The 18,658-nt window shown below is 29.2% G+C and overlaps 1 protein-coding gene across 1 annotated transcript in view; it reads right to left on the bottom strand.

The window, feature by feature from the left end:
* The window catches only part of LOC107164935 (uncharacterized), a 49,271-nt gene that overhangs the window by 10,300 nt on the left and 20,313 nt on the right, over positions 1–18,658 (bottom strand). The window lies entirely within an intron of this gene.

The raw sequence follows: 18,658 nt of genomic DNA, 5'->3' as shown, positions 1-18,658 counted from the left end.
GTATAGTTTTAAATTTTAGCACTAACATGAAGAATAAAAAAATCTGTTTAGATTTTAATAGCATTAACGTACTAGTGTACTACTCGTATTTTATCTTACGCAATTCACAAAATAAGTAGAAATAATAAAAGTAGGTTTATTTGTTTAATCTGCCAAATTAGTTGAAAAACTAAAAAATGTGAACGTATTCCTGTAGACTCAGACCGTTGCGTTTCAAGGGAAATTAGGCGTCTTGGTAGAATTGCATTTGGTGGTCCGTTGTTGATTGGTTCAATGATATCATATTATATCGTTTGAAATGTACACGTCAAATAGTATAACGATATCGTACATTTCATGAAATATATAATATATTTTTAACAGTATCATAATATAACGTGTGGAGACCATTGGCCGACAGTGTTTTTGGCGCCTGGCGACAGTCGCCTAACCGTATGCCGTCGTCTAGTCGGTCATGTAATTAGAACGACGCGACGCGGCGAGAGCTCTCAGCGACGACGGCGGCGGCAGCAGTGTCGAAAGGTTACGTGTATACGCGTGGTGAGCCAGCCAGCGGGAGACGCGACGCGTCGCAAGTGGAAAACCGTCGCCGGGTTGTGGGTACACGGGTGGTGCGGGTGGTCAAGGGATAAGGGATTGCGGAAAGGAAAACTCTATCATTGCCACCCGCCGACGGCTTCTGCCATCGCCGCCGCCTCTGCGACGCCCACTGGATTTTTAGAATTCAATTATCTAGGCACTAAATACATGTATAAATATTTTTCACACACATATTATTACAACCTCCCGCAACGCGTTCGGTGCACTGCGTGACGAGTAGTTAATTTCTATCACCATCCAAAGAACCATCAGCTGACAGTGAGTGGTGTTGCGTTGGTTATTCGTAGAATAAATTCACCCCTAGCGCCGTGATGGTAAAAGAAAAATATTAAGCCAGTTATGCTAGGCTTGCATTTGGCATGATATATTGATATTATGATATGATGCACAGGCACATTTTTCCTAGGGAGAATTAATGTTGGTATTTGAAGGAAAATTTTAAAATGATTAAAATTGTCTTCATATTTTATCAATTAAAAAAAAAATTCAAAAAGCTTAAGAGGGAAATGAAATTAAAATTAAGATATAAAAAGTTACGATGATTAGCCACAAGACAAACTTTTGTAAAGTCTCCGAGCAAGTCGTAGTACTATGCGTATTAGGTATAGGTTTGTTCTATTCATGTATTAAAATGTAATATTATCAATATCCATTGCCTTTTTTACAGTCACTCGTAAAACGGTAGTACCTATTCCTTAACAAAAGTATCTAAGATCCAAATTCGGTTAGACACTATTATACTAATATTCAAAAACCACGTTTAAAAGTGCACGTAAACAATGATACAATTTCCAAGGACCATCATGTACATTTTTTGTTACGGTTAGATTTATGTATTGTAATATATTATAATTGTATAGTATGCTAATTTATTATAACTATTACCGTAGAATATTGGTACATATAACTTATAACATTTAATTTACTTGGTAACTATAAATTACCAAACTACACTCACGCGTATAATGTAATAACATGAACCACGTTATTCTTACTTGACATTTTGGATACAACTTTGATAAGAAAATGATCTCAATGCATATGTATGTTCAAGTCTTAGGTGCAAATAGCGTTTAAGATTTGAGCTAGAGGGCTGAAAACCTACTATAATACTATAAAATTGTATGTTATTGCCTGAGAGAGATTAACCCCTAATACCCACCCCAAATTTGTACCCATGGTTAACCTGAATACGTATTATAGGCGAATTAAACAATAATATAATTACTGTGGTTTAATTGTTTTTACGAGAATGAACATACTATATTGTGATTACAAATTGTAAAACAGAGGTACCTATGTGACAAACTAAACGGATAATATCATCGTTGTACGACCCGTCCATTTTTCTTCTATGTATTATTATTCTATCCGAAGCAGCAGTCGATTTATTTGACGATATATTATACGTATTATAGCGACGCTCTCGATAATAAACTGCATGCTGTGCATATTATATACGGCGTATTGGCGTGTATATGATATAACGTCGTAATGGAGCTGTACATGTATAAATCATTTTAATAAGACGGTTGGTTCGTTTTTTTCCTACGTAATTGAACCGCTACTTCATAAGACATTTGATACAACGACTGCACGAAAATCAAGCTCAACAATATTGCAAGCGTATACTAGTAAATAATAGCATTAAACATTATTATATATTATTACATAAGTACCGAGTTATTATAGACCATAAAAAAAAAAAAAAAAAACATAATATATAATAATATTGCCAATATTATTTTACAGAAATACAATTATTTTTAAATAATTTGTGAACAAATAAAATTCAAAATGCCAAAATAATAGGTATGAAAAAAATGAATTATATCTAAGCGAAACAGATGAGTAAAAACAAATATTTTAAAGTTATATAAAACCAAGCGGTGCCTTATTTTATAATGGCCAATAAATTATTTAATATTTCCTCCTTATATAAGCGCTATTAGAAATAATTTAAAATATGGAACAAATCCTAATGATTTTTTTTTTGATTAGACAGAATGTTAAGAAAATAAGTATAATAATTAATTATACCTTTCATTTGTATTTTCTTAACTTGACTTAATTAATAAAATAAATTAAGCTTATATTTAATAATGTTCATATATCACAGTTGTGAAACTTTTGGAAATCAATGATTTTTTTTGTGGAGGGGGGGGGCAGATTTATGGAATTAGTAAATATATTCTGTCGTTCCGATGTCATCATATTAATGTATAAGGTGAAGTCTAAAACTCTAAAGTGATAACAACGATAATACATTATGTATTTTTTTAAATTTATTAAATTTAAATGATTATAATTATAAACTGGTAACTGATTAGTGATAAATATATTACGTGTTCAGTAAAAGTCATATATGGTGGAATATTGTACTTGGCATAAAAATTATTGATCGATTTCATAATTAATTATTAATTATATTGAACTTAAGAAATGGATTATAATTTATGAGGTACAAGTTAGATAAGAACATGTCATGCTTTTAAGTTTTCAAATTACCTTTACTTAAACTACTTATTAAAATGATTATGATATGGGATTACCTATAGACTATATAGTATATATTTATATTAATTATTATTTTTTATTGGAGGTAAAAATATCCCTGAACATATTTCCTCAATTTCTATGTCATATTATATAATCTAATGATTAGAATTCATTTTCTATCTTAATTTGAAAAACCTATATCAGATTGTATGGGCAAAATGCAATTGAAGTTGGAAAATAGAAAAAGGGACAAGATAGGGTTCTTAGAAAATGTATTAAAAAAGTTATTAAAATGTATTACCTACATAGAATGAAATCTTTTCAATACCGTATAAAGTTAGACTAGGCTTTTTGATCCAGAATTATTTCATGATTTGATTCAGTCTTCTGACAACTATTGAATTAATTTTTTATAAACCTCTATACTCTATAAAAATAGAACTAAATATAAATTATAATTAATTTTAAGTAATTTTTTTCAATATTTTTTACAGCTTATTTCGTGGAACATATTTTAATTTTATCTATCAAATAGCCACCACATACATTGATCATATTTTGTAATAAAAAATAACTAAATACAACATGATTTTATAACCAATTCAATGGATTATAAATATTTAAATTACAAACTAAAGTACCATAGTATTTTAAATAAAGTCAACATAATGATAATAATACATTTAAAAAATAATTGCATAGATTTTAAGCATAAAAGTATCACGAAAAAATAGTATGTTCAAATATTGAACAAAAAAAAAAAAAATAATAATAATACCAAATATAAAGTGAGAAATAATAATTTGTAGTTCTTTAGCATTTTTTTTTACAATAGAAGACATGTACCATATGCGTTCCAATAGCCTGACAAATATTTTTTTATCCACTTAGAACGCAATCATAATTTTTCGCAGTATTTATGAAATTTTCCATCGAGTACAAATTACAAATAAATTTTTTCTATTTCACAAACAAGTTGGTATAAGATACTTGAATGTTTACAGTTAAAATTGTATTTTAAATAGGAAAAAGCTATTGATTATTTTGAAAGAGTGAGGGTTATTTATGCCACAACGGTTTAATCATATAATGTTGAAATTAAAAATACTTATTATAATTAAAACGCTTTTGTTTTTTCTTGTTTTGAACAGTATTGAACTACTACCTATACAAACGGATGTGAAAAATTTTGTTTGACTACATTCATCTAAAATTAAATACAAAAGTTTAGAATTTATCGTCATCAGAATGAGTGAAATGTTGAAAAATTGTAACTATAAAAAAAAAAATGACAAAGAACAATAATTAAAAAATTTACACCTACGTATACTTTTACGATCTTTTTTATTACCTTACAGCATAAACGTATAATATCATATGAAATAAAAATATTATGATTGTATATAATATATGTTTTATGACTATAGGTGATTGTTATTCTCTCGAGATAAAAATAGCAACGCTCGCATAATATGGTTTTGTGGGAGTAAACGCGTTTACCTACAATACGTTGGTGGAGAAAGAGTTATAATAATATTACTCCACGTATTTGTAAACATTTCCAATTGAATCTATAGAGTATAGGTAGGTAAATACCGATGAAAACACCAGTGTGTAAATGTCATAAGTTATTTTACGACGATGACGTAGTTTATGTCCTGTCCATAGATAGACTGATCAAATAATTTTTTTTCTTGCAGTTACAGTGATTTTCGAAAATCTGTGTAGCTATGTGGTATTTATGAAATATCCTCAAGTAGCTGAAAATTCCCGAATGAAAACCGTCCAGTTTTATATTCTGTGCTTGAATAATAAAATACGATGGTAAAAAAATATAGTAAAATGTTGATTACAAATTATAACGGACAAATATGAAATTTTTAGTAATTATTATATTACTATACTATATTAGTTATAAAAACTTTGCAATGTATACATAATTAAATTTAAAAGCTAACTCAGATTTTCAGCTATTTTTTTTAAGTACTCATAATAAACTCTTTTGTCATTATTTAAGTTATTTGTATTATGCTTAATATAAAATTATAATATTGTTGGTATTGTGATTGTGGACATATTTTGTTCACTCAAGTTGAATTTTTATTTTGGCACTTTATCCGTTAAAAAAAAAATAATCTCAGCTTCGTAGGAACCAATAATTGGACAGAATGGAAGATATATAATATCATGTTATTAGAATTGGTTAGTTTTTTATTGTTAGTTAATGATAAATAATAATAAATAACAATATTAATAAACTAAATCCAGGTTTCATTAACATTTAATTAATCAATAGTGAGTTATCGGTCCCTCATACTCGTATATGAACAAGTCCATTAAAATACAGTGAACCATTAAACTATTACATTTTTCATGCAACTCGACGTTATTATAGTAAATTATTACATCTGTTTAATATTATAAAGCAGGTATCTAGATATTATGATAATATCAAGTAAAATTCTCAAAAAAAGCAGGCTGCTAGCTGCTGGTGGGCAATGTTTAGGATGGGATGTAGGTGGGAAGGAGTTTTGAATTTTGGGTGTAAGAACTGTAGTAGCGACGGCACAGTCGTCCCGCTGACAGAATCGTTTGGTGGGCGTGGTGTAGGGGTGCAGGTGAGCCATAGGGCTGACTTGCAGGGTTATGTCGGTCGTGTGAAGGGGTCGAGTGGCGGACCAGAACGAAAATACGAGCGCGGAAAAGGTCACGAACGTTACGGGAATTCTTTATTAGACCGACGGCCGGTCGTTAGTCTCGTGCTCTTTCCACCACCGTCTGTCCAGCGGACGGGTTTAAACAAATGATTCGTTGACGACGACGGCGGCGGAAAAGTACACGCGCACACTCTTCCACACGCCTTGTGGCTGTTGCGCGCGTTGTCGCCGCCACCACCTCTGCCCACGACGTACTACATAATATCCACTCTTGTGTGTGTGTGTGTGTGTGTGTGTGTGTGTGTGTGTGTGTGTGTGTGTGTGTGTGTGTGTGTGTGTGTGTGTGTGTGTGTGTGTGTGTGTGTGTGTTTTTATGAGTGTAGTATTAGATAGGGAGAGGGAAAGGGAAAGAAAGAAAGAGTGTGATACATGCAGTGGTATAGGTAATGTGGTATGTCCATATATATTATAGAGGTGGGAGAGAGAGAGAGAGAGAGAGAGAGAGAGTAGTGGTAGTTGGTCGAAGGTATTAATAATCGACTCTACTCGTACAACAACCCTACTTCCCTGCCACCTGAACCGTAGTTGCCACCGCACCTCACCGAAGAACTCGCGCGCGGACAACTGACGTGATAAACGATGTAGTCGACACAACGCGCGTGTACGCCACCAATGAAGAGCACATATATATATATATAGGTCCAATTGCGCGCGCGTACGTAAAATAAATCAACCCCCTTGCGGTAGAGTTCTCGCCGAATACTCTCGAACGGTTTCTTACACATACCGGTCCGACCACGTCCGATAAACGAGTATATACACATAACGACGGACGTAGGTACGTTTGGGTAATAGTAATAATAATAATAATATGCACCTACTAGCATTGCCGTGTACGATATATTGTATGTTCGAGCAAATGTGTATATAATATGCGTACCAGCTGAGCCACTGGGGTAAAGAAAATAACCAATGCGTTTACTCCCCCCCCTCCAAACACATTTAAGAAATTGGTGTCTATATATATATATATATATATATATATCTTAACCACCATCGTTTATTTTTATCGTTCGTAATGTTTGTGCGCAATAATATACATAATGCAAAAGATTTTTGGTCGGAGAATATTATAATGTTAAGCGGATGTTATAGCCGGTATAATAATTTATACAGCAGTGCGAAGCGATACCGACTCCGGTTGTCGGACGCGAAGGACAGAATAAATAAAAAGCAAATAAATAAAATGTTGGTTTAATCAGTATAAATGGGCTCGCGGCGGGGGTGCTGGCACTATTAATATTTATTTTTAATTCACCTAAAGTGTTTTTTTTTTGCAGACTGAAAATTATAATAATTACAATAATAATAATTATGATAGCGATTACAACGGTGATAATAACATAATATTATTATGTTTGCGTGTATTATTATTATATCCCCACATCACCGCGTTAACCCTACCATAGACATTTTCAAAACATAGTTTCCCATCCTTCCTGACTTAATGCTCTCTAACCCCATCCATCTACGCATAAAGAGTAACTAGTAATTTTTTACTGTCTACGATTGAAATTCGATATATATCACTGTATTTAGAATGTTCGTATCTGTCGTATATGACGTATGTTTCCGTTCACTTATAATTAAAAAAAAACTATGCCAAACGCACGAATAGGATAAATGAATTATTTAGGATCGGCGTGTGATACTGCTTTTTACTCACTTTAAAATGCTAGAAAACATATTACTATTAATTCACATTCAACATTCATTTTTACGTGCGTTTAGTTATTTTTAATTTAATTTTTTTGAAATAATCTTAGCTTATTTTTATACGATGTGCAAAAAATATTTTATATAATATTATGGCTACTCTAATCGACTATTATGCCTGATCAAATATAATATGATGTATAGAATTTTCAAATTATGTGTATTTTAATAGCATTTATTTAGACGTTATAGTACCTACGTCATATTTTCCAAAATAAAAATAGTATTTACAATATTTCCAAACTGTATAACCGTAATATAGTTATGAGATACAAATGTTTAAAATAATCTTACGAATTCTAAATAAAATTACACATTAACATTGTTCCTTTTATAGTAGTTGTTGTAAACAATTTGAAATAATTGTCAGATTATGGATTTATAATATGTTTGGTAGAATTTAAATACTACGACAATTAATTGTGTGGGAGATTATTGGTGATCGGTCAAAAATCATATTTATGGTATAGGAATATTCCATGTTGCACGAGAGGTGTAATTACTTCACCCCTACACAAGGCCATACGACCACAAACACCGCATAACACACCTCTCCATCAATGATAACAATACAGATCGATGTTGTATACGCTCCGTAAATTGATGACAACAATTTATTATGATTGATGTTGTTTTTATAACATTGTTTTAACTGTGACAAAGGGTGATTTTGAGGAAAATTTTAGAAGTTTCCGACTTAGTACTTATTTATATCATACCAGGAGCATAATAATGATATATACTAATATAATCTATACGGTTTCAACTGACTATGATATTATTTCCAAAAAATTAATTTATGATATAATAACCATACATTTATAGCTGGTTATATAATTATACCTTACACCTCTTAACCCCACTCTACCGGGCACACCCACCATTAACCCACTCACACAATCAACTTTTACGTCTTATAAACGGAAACATAATTTGTGTTATTCATCAAGTTTCAATAACCATATTGTTATATGAAACTATATTATTTGGTATGATGTGCTTTATTTTTATGATTAGGATGTCTTACAATTAAATATATTGATTTAAACTTTTAGCTTACAGATATTAATACCAAATCGCATACTATATCGACATATCGTAGGACTAAAATGGTGTTACAATTTTTTTATAATAGTTTTGTAAATTATTACACTTTTGATGATAGATGAAAACATGAATATTATTTAGTTTAGTCTACCTATACCATTATTTAATAATTTATCCTAGATCAGGTTATAAAAGAAATAATATAGATAATATTTTACAAGTCATAAAATAGTTATATTAACTATTATATAAGCCTTATAACGCATTAATTTAATGTTTTTCACTAGTAGAAAACAACTGAAATAATCGACTGTTTCCTAATTAGGAAAGAACATCCACCTACATCACAAACTCGTATCACCAAAGCACATATTATATTCAAAGAGTTCCCTTTATAATATGAACCAACACGCACGTATCTCATAGCATCAAAGTATAATCCTTAACGAAAAACAAACTTTGAAAATTATTAAATTGATCCTTAAATGGAATCTCATCAACAAACTCTATATTAGTCAATCTTTATTGTAAACATATTTTAAACTATTAGGTCTAAATAATATCAAATATGCACTTTTATTTAAAAAAATAATATGACTAATAACCTTAGCATTAAAGCCTGAATCCCTAAACATTTTAAATATTATTTTAAAAAAAAAATCGATGTGCAACTACTCGTGGTTGTTGTAAATGCTATGAGCTGGTTCCATAACTCTCGCCCTACATGCCACTTATACTATTTATTATTTTTTCAAAACATAAAATTGACTATCAAATAATTTATAAAATATAAACAGTATTATTAAGTTTCGGTAATAGGACATACAACACAAGTAAAGCCAAAATTTTGTATATGAACGCAAATATGGGATTTTATCGAGATTGATGTTGGACAATACTTGGGTTTTGAAATTTTATTACACTATATATTATATACCTATATGTATTTAATATTATAAAAAAAATGTTGACATAAAAAACTAACGATAATGTCCAAATGATGAACATTAAACCATAGTTTAAGATTTTATAGTGCCAAATTTATTGCTCAGTTCCATTTATTTAAGAACTTAGCTACTGATTTGCATATTAATTTTGGCTTTCATAGATATTTATAATTTTGCACAAATTATACAATGTTAAAAATGTTACAAAGGACTATATTGAAAATTACAGAAACAATGGTCAAACAAATTGTATGGTTTTTTTTTTAAATTGTTACATTATATTTGGAACGTTTTCGCACAGATTTTAAACAAACTTGATAATTATTGTGATATATGATTATATGTCATCATGATAAAAGATGATTTTCTTAGATGATGCTGCAACTGTTAATTTATCATTACTATTATTTGATTACATAATCTGTGGTATTGCTAATTTCTTAATGATATCTTGCTCAAGTCTGGCTGTTTATTGAGGTACAAAATATTTTATATCATATAATATAATTATAAGCGATTGGTTTTAATAAATTGGCTATGAATGGTTTAATTAAAAAATATTTTTTCCATTAATAACATTATACTGAATAAGATTAACTATTATAATTATTGAGAATTCGTATTTTTTAAATGCTATTCTATCAAGCTTTAATAAGCGTTGACTTATTATAATACCTAGAATTCTGCACTATTTAGTATTTTGTAATTAACATTATGTTGGTATATAATATTAAATCGTTTGTTCTTGTTTCATTATTATTATTATAATATTATGTATCTAACCTAAAATTATTAGACAATTTTATTTATTTTGTTATTTTTGTAGTACTATTAAATATATATACTATATAGGTATACATCAAATACATTACAGAACTTTATGAAGGGTGGTGCTTATTCGAAATAAGAATGATTTTGTAATACTAATTATTAATTCAATAGTAATATTAATATAATGTTGTCGTTTTTCAATAATAAAATAATCATGACACGGCGTTTAGAATAGGCTAGGTGCATGATGGTTTGTAATTTGAGCATCGGTATTTTTTTAGAACGATTTTGTAAAAGTATCTTGTAAACATGTGATAAAATGTGAAGTACCTAATTAAAATTAAAATAAAAACTTGAATTTACACAGATTATATATTTTAATGACTAAATTCATTTTTAAGTAATTTAAAATAATATGATATAATCAACAATAGCTTTAACAATAAATTGACACACCACGTATCATACAAAAATCAACGACTGGCCCCGTTATATAATATAAATAAAAAAAATAGTATACACAATTATGTTCTGGCTGTACTTCATAATAAAATTTGGATTTCAAATTTTCAAATGCACACAGAAATAATATCAACGAAAAGAACGATCTGGTTTCCTCATTGCGTTGCCGTGTTTTTCATCGCTACGCTTTTGTTACAAAACGTAAAATTTAAGTCGGATTAAAACGGATAATTGTTTAGTTTTTATTTGTAATTTTATCGTTGTGACAACCAGCCGGGTTGTTATTGTTAATAATTAATATGTGTTGTGTTGGTTCAGTGGTAGGTGCTGAATCGGGCGTTGTTACAACTTTCATTCATGATAATACATTATTATTGTGGACGATATACAGCCAAATCGTGTAATAACACCTGTGAGTTATTTACTTTTGTTGAACCAGAAAAATGTCATCAGGCATATGTGAGTGTCCCTTTTTTCTATTGTCCATCTACCACAGTGATTTTAATATACTCATAATATAGTTATAACACTAAAAAAATCATTGGATTGCATTTAAAAAATTAGTTATTGAGGTATAAGTATTTGAAAATTATATGAGCAAAAAATTAGTGGACCAATATTTTGGGGGTTACCTTCATTTATAATATATATACATTATGAACTTATTTAAATTTTATGCACGACTACCTTTCTAAAATAATATACCAGGGCTGGCCAACTTGTGGCTCTCATACCAATATTTACATAGTAACAACAAAAAATACGATAAAATTATAAAAATTATAAAATGCATTTATAAACATTTTGGCTCTTGATATCGTTGTATTTATTCATGTGGCTGGCGGACGTGTTCATGTTGGATACATATCTGTAATATACTAACCTAACAGAATACTAGTTTTAATTTCGACGTAAGCGATGTTGGTTTACCCGCATTAATCAAGGCATATCTATGTGCGTATATATATATGTAGTTCTTACTAACGTTTTGAAACGAAAGAATCACAACCGAAGCCAGTTACGAAACTCCCAGCGTGATTCGGTAATTTCTGTTCGATTCGGACTAGGTTTTTTTGTTGGCCTCATGCAAACTTATTTTTCGTAACGAAAAATACGAGGATGAATGAAGCCATCTAATATATTATTGTTGAATATATGTATGTATGTGTGTGTGTGCAATACAGAAGAGTAAGTGCGAGAGTAATTTTCCCGGGGATAATGGATTTGAAAAATCGTGACGACAATAGCCAGCACTAATGTCGAATTCGTAGTGACGGATATGACACTCCTCTACCCTCCTGTCATTCATCACTTCCATATACACCATATAATCAGCTACCCGCTGTTACACCGGCTGTATAATATTGAAATTCTTTTTACATGCACACGATGAGTATATCCCCACATCATAATATTATAACAGTACATGTGTGTAATATAGAAGACTGCATCCTGCATGATTGTTTAAAAAATATACAAAACAATCAATGGTAATCGATGTTATTAGAAATTCAATTGTGATGTGACTATGAAGATTTTAATAACCACAATTAAATAAATAAAACTAATCATATATATATGAATTAAAAATATTCCTATGTATTTTGTATCATAACTCTGCAGATTAATTAATTTAGCATTAGTAAGTATAATAATTATATTTGGTATATTATAATTGTGTTGGATGTAACGGTTTTGTTACAAGATTTCTTCCACTAGGTGTCTTAACAAAATATCGATGTATCATACAAAATCGTATTTGTTATAATAAATATTACTAGGTATAAAACCAAATCAGTAACGATCAACATGTTTAAAAAGATGTTCTGCTCAATGAAAAAAAAAAATCAAAATTTTAAGTTGCTGCATTAAAACAATTTTGTGAAAAATGCAATACGCTTAGTTACTTACTTTTACTTCAACAGAAAAAAAAATTTTATTTTTTCCATATCAAAACAAATATATTTTACTGTCATTGTGATCCGATTTTAGTATACCTTAAAACGAAATTCGGCTATAATATTTTCCTATCATAAACCAAACATGAATCCCCCGTGTACATAATTTTATTATCGCCTATCAAATAAGACACGCGAGTATAATATATTATTATAAAGTACTGCGTGAAATTTATCTCTTGTAATAGGATCTCTCTCAAAAAAGACTTGCACAAGACTTACTTGATTCAATAATAATATAATATTTCAGTATGCCTAAACACCTATGTTAAATTATATCCTACATATAAGTTTTAAATCAGACCAATAATCTCTGTTGTTTGATGAGCTCTTGTTCTAATGAAGTGGGATTTTAAAATTCCTCAAACTTTTGCACTCGACAATTATTTTATTTTATTTTATTTATATAAGGTATAAGGTTTACTGCGGACATTTTTTGATGATTAAAGAATAATTCTTGTATAATAAACATGCATTCAATAAAAATTATAATAGTTTATTAATATCATGTTTTTAACAAGCTTAAAATTTGACTCATTAGCATGTTTGTGATGCATGAGAACAATGTGAAGAATCAAACATGAGACATGATTTTAATGTAAATTATATTTTTATCATGCGTAAATATAGATAATATGATTGTAAGCTTTATTTAATAAACTAATTTAATAGGTAGTTTCAACATTTTAAATTATTTATCATAAAAATATATTTTTTTAAATATAATACTTTAAACAGTTAGCAAAAAAAAAACATTATTAATTATTTTATTAATTGATAAGATCATATACTGTGACTATATTACAAAAGTAATTTTAATTTAATCAAAAAGTTATATTGGTCTAATTGTTTGTTAAATCAATATAATATACTTAATAATCATATATTTGTATGGACATAAATATAATGTTATATAAATTGGGGAAATTCATGTGTATAATATACGAATTCCAACGCTTGCCGTAGCTAAGTTTATATATCTTCCAAATAGTTTACCGATAAGAGAAATTGAAAATACCATACCACAACCGTGGGGTGTGCGTATAAAATGATTATCTTATTACTTTGTGCCAGGCAGTTATTATAGCACCACGCATAGTTTGACTTTCCGCAATCGGGTTGTATAGTACTATAGTGTACTATTTGTGGTATATCGATATTTTTTACATCAACATTATATTTTCCTACCATTCTCTCTAAATCTCTTGAGAAATTCAATAAACATTCCATGTAATACATACAACAATGGACCATAACAATCTGTGTTCGATTTCAAAGACAGAGAGTTAATGTTTTTTAATACCCATGTTTTTTTTCTCTCTAAAAGATACAACTACTTAATCTAGTAACTAGGCCGTATTTAATGTGGAGAGGATCCAAGGGGTTCAAATCCTCTGACGATTCAATATGACGATGAACTGCGTAATATCCGATATTATTTTGTGGGGTTAAAAACTTATAACCAATTGCGCACCGACAGCTCAAGTATTCGCGATTACAATATTGTTACAGAGTTTTATAGCCCGCGGTGGTACAATACAAATATAATATAATATATATTATACGAGTTATTGCAAAGACCATAGTATACATTATAATCAAATACAGAAAAGACGCATCGAATTCCAATGCCCAAGGCGCTTATTTTACTATACACAATATTAGTGTACATACCGGACAGCTATAATTGCATTGTGTCTAAAAAAAAAAATACGTATTGTATACTAGATTTTTGATTTTTCCTAAAATTTTTTAATTGTAATGTAAAATAATTTGCCGACATAACTATAGCAAGTTAAATTCCTTAAGAAATAGTATAAAAATGATCTACTTCACTCAATAATATTCCAAAATAATTACATGAAAGAACAAAATTTAAAGCAGCGGGTAGGTCGTGAATGTCGCTCTGCTGTACCGTAGGTTACAAGTGGGTAACTGTAATGGATGAAATTAAATATGAATCCAATGATATTATATCATTGTATACGAAAAACGATTCTGAGCGGAGATGGTTTATATGTATAGGATATATTATAGATTATTATAAATTTTCAAATCTTAGATATAAAAAGTCGTTTAAATGTTTTGTAAATTTTACCATGTTTAGATAAGGCTAATATAAAAAAACCCCTAATTTCAAGTTGTTACGAATGATTTTAACTAAATTACAACAAAAAACTCCCAAAATTAAAATACCTATAAATAATTCAGAAATGGCTAAAATTGTTCGAATTTTAAACCGTTAGGAACAACATCTAAAATATAACAAAAAATATCTCTTGTCATTTTTCATTTTAAGCAATATTTCTGGTAGAAAACGTCACCTGTAATTATTTTATATTATAAAATCGTGAAATCGTACGTTTTTTCTTTTTTAACCGTTTTTATTTCGAGTACCGTTTCGAAAATCGAAAAATGACCTGTTTAAAGTACCAAATCAAGAACATTACTTTTCAGTAATGATGCTACGCTTGATACTTTTGAGCAAGTTTAGAGGGAGAAAAAGTGTTTACAGAATAAAAAAGAAAAAGAAATTAACATCATTATAAAACCAATACATTCCTCGCTCCAATCAGAACCTAATCGTTATATGAGTACATACATCAATTATTTAGTTTTGTACAACAGAAATCTTTTTATTTCCAAATTTTTATTTTGCTTATTTTTCCTATTCAAATAATTATGTATTTATTAAAAATTTTTTATTCTTTTATTCAACTATAAAAATTGTCCAGTGCATATTATGAAAATTCAAATAATTTATAAAATGTAACTAGGCCGATAATATTGAATTTTTAAAATAACGCATATTATTTTAGTTAAATAATATATAGCTTTTCTCAACAGTCGGGGCTTAAATATTGATGGTGGTTGGTGAAGGTTTCAGTGGCGTATTTACAGGGGGGGGGGTGTATATAGCGGATAGATTCCCCCTTGACCTTTTTTTTTTTTAAGGAAATTTGGTCGTCTCATTTTCTGTATTTTCTAAATATGATATTACTTTTAAGTATGTCTGATTTCTAAATGTTCTAGTCGTGGTTATTGTACCACTCTGATATACTAATCACCACTAATCGTTGGTGGCATATAAGACTATCGGACAACAAAAACATATACTTATATTATAATATATGGTGTTTAATAATATTTGGATTGTTCTGTGGAACATTATTATTATGTTACCTACAGTATTTTTACCATATATCGATTACTATTCAATGCAACTGACTGAGTGATTTATGAATCATAAAGCTATATTTGAAGACAAATATATTATTATATGTATATATGTAAATATTATATATTATATCTATTAAATTTAATATGTTTACACTTTTTTTAGAATTTGCGATTTTATACTTATTACATATAAATTATTTAATAGGTTTAAATTGCATTTTCAAATCAGAATCGCTTATGGTAGATATGGAAGATATTGTTTTATTCATCAAATATTTACCAACAATCTAGCATCACTGAGTTGAAGATGTGGAGAGTAAAGTTAGTGACAGAAAAAATTGTATTCACCTCTATAGGCTACATGTTTTAGATGTTGTGATAAAGACTTTTATCCAAATATTCATGAACTCTTAAAACTATTTTGTACTTTGCTGTATCAACTGTTTCACCTGAACAATGTTTTTCAAGTTTAAAAAAGATTAATTCCTACTTAAGAAATAGTATGACAGAAGTAGTCGATACAAATCATGTCAGATGAGGTTATAGACGAAATTCAAAAAAATAGATTTTGTATTATAACTATTTTTTTTCGGTTGTATTGTATATTGTATTAAACACACGATTGGCGCTAGTAATTAGAATGAATTTATAATAAACATAAATGTTAATAATTATTAGGCATGACGTACTATACAATTTTGTTAATTCTTATTTCGCCTTGATCCACACTAACCGTAATACGTAGGTAATAAGTTAGGAGATTTTAAGAATGTATATAATGTACGTATTTATGGTCTTATGGGTATATTATTAATTAATATATATTTCATCCCCCCTAGTAAAATTCTTAAATACGCCACTAAGATGTATGTATACTAACTTGTTATGATTTTGGAGTAAGACTCATTGCTCATTTGCCCTTGAGTGAAATAATAAGAATCAGTAAACATTTTTTTGGCGTGGGGTTGGTGGATATTGTTTCTTTGTATCGGGTGGATGGTTAGTATTTGAGCGAGTGAGTGTGAGTAGTGGAAAGGGAGAAAAGAAAGGAAAATACTCTCTACAAGCCTAATCCAACTCCCCCGCAAAGGCACCGCCACCGGACATTCCTATATTACACATATAGACTTTGTATATATATATATATATATATATATATATTATAATATGTGAGTGAGATTTTATGCGTATAGTTTTCAAAAGTATTTCGTTTTATGCTCTTTTTCTAGTTTTCCTATTGAAAAATGTACGTGAAAAACATGACGGTTATATGTTGATGTTTTACTGTGTGTATATATATATATATATATCTGTTTAGAAGAAAAGAAAACGGAAATATATTCAAATACGAAAACCAATATTTCCTGTATGCCTGTAATATATTTTATATATCACGTATTTACAAGAGGAATATGAGGAGCTATAGATAGAGGGGATAACATTTTAAAGTTCTAGAAACCAATGGATATTGACGAGTGTCAATCCAATAGATATAATATAACATAAGTTTTTGTAATAGTACACCAACAGCAAACTGGATGTGGTCAAATCTTTTTCATCTCCATGTGATGGATTATTTTTAAATAATAATTCATCTGAGTAAATTATTTTTCCATTATTTTTATGTTTAATCATTCGATTCTTTTCCCATCCATTACAATCCGTAATCCGTATAAATCTTAAATTGTATAATTTTTATCAATATTACCTACTGCAGCAATCAGTGTCGAGAGCAGTGAACAACAAACGTCATCTACACAATGCAATTTTAATTTAGAATGAAGTTACTGTTTATGATCAAAAAAATTAAAATAATACTAAAAAATTGGGTAAGTCGTGGATGTCGCTCTGCTATAAAGTAGGTTACAAGTGGTTTACTGTAATGGATGGAATTAAATTTGAATCCAATGATATTATATCATTGTATACAAAAAAAGATCCTGAGCGGAGGCGGTTTATCTGTCTAGGATATATTAAAGATCATTAAAAATTTTCCAATCTTAGATTAAAAAAGAAAATTTTATATATAATTTGCGAATTTTCGTGATTTTACGTATGTTGTCAAAATTAAAACTTTGAATGCTTATAAAAAAAAATCGTGACTATATATTTCTTTTATTTCTCAAATGCTATTATAACAATATGTTAGGAATCTTGTATTAAATTTTCAAGCTTTAATATCCAACAAATAATTTGTTTTCGATATTAATTTAAAAAAAACTAATAATGGTCGAAAATTGGATAAGCATATGAATAGTTCAACTTAAGTCGAACATTTTTGAAAATTTCATGGTGGATAGAATATTTTTATATAAACATTCGGTGAAAATTTCATGTATCGATTTTGTCGAAAACCTATTGTGCGTACAATTTCTCATTTTTCACTTAATTTTTAGTTTGTTTATCCCGATTATTTAGAAAAATATAAAGAATTTTTTACTTCTGACTGCCCAAAGTACCAACTAGATTCACTTTCTGATCGAACGAGGTACTTAAAGTCAGAGGTTAAAGTGGGGAAAAATTCCAGAGGGGACTGATGTCTCCATAAAGTCTTAAGCGTTCCATATATAATTTTAGGTATAATGTCTAATGTATAAAATCCTAATTTGTTAAAGGGGACGCTTTTTAACCGCCGTCAGAGGTAAGGGGACTGAGTCCTCCTGCGTCCCCCTCCACTTTAACCCCTGCTTAAAGTCGAGAATTGAAGCACTTTTACTGTCCCAAAACGTGATGACAGACACAAAAAAAAACACACACACAT

The sequence above is a fragment of the Diuraphis noxia genome, unplaced genomic scaffold, assembly GCF_037042655.1.
Source record: "Diuraphis noxia isolate RWA-SAM2 unplaced genomic scaffold, SU_Dnox_SAM2 contig0003, whole genome shotgun sequence".
NCBI classification, from domain to species: Eukaryota; Metazoa; Arthropoda; class Insecta; order Hemiptera; family Aphididae; genus Diuraphis; species Diuraphis noxia.
Note: the sequence above shows the minus strand (reverse complement) of the source record. Positions and strands in the feature narration are given on the sequence as shown.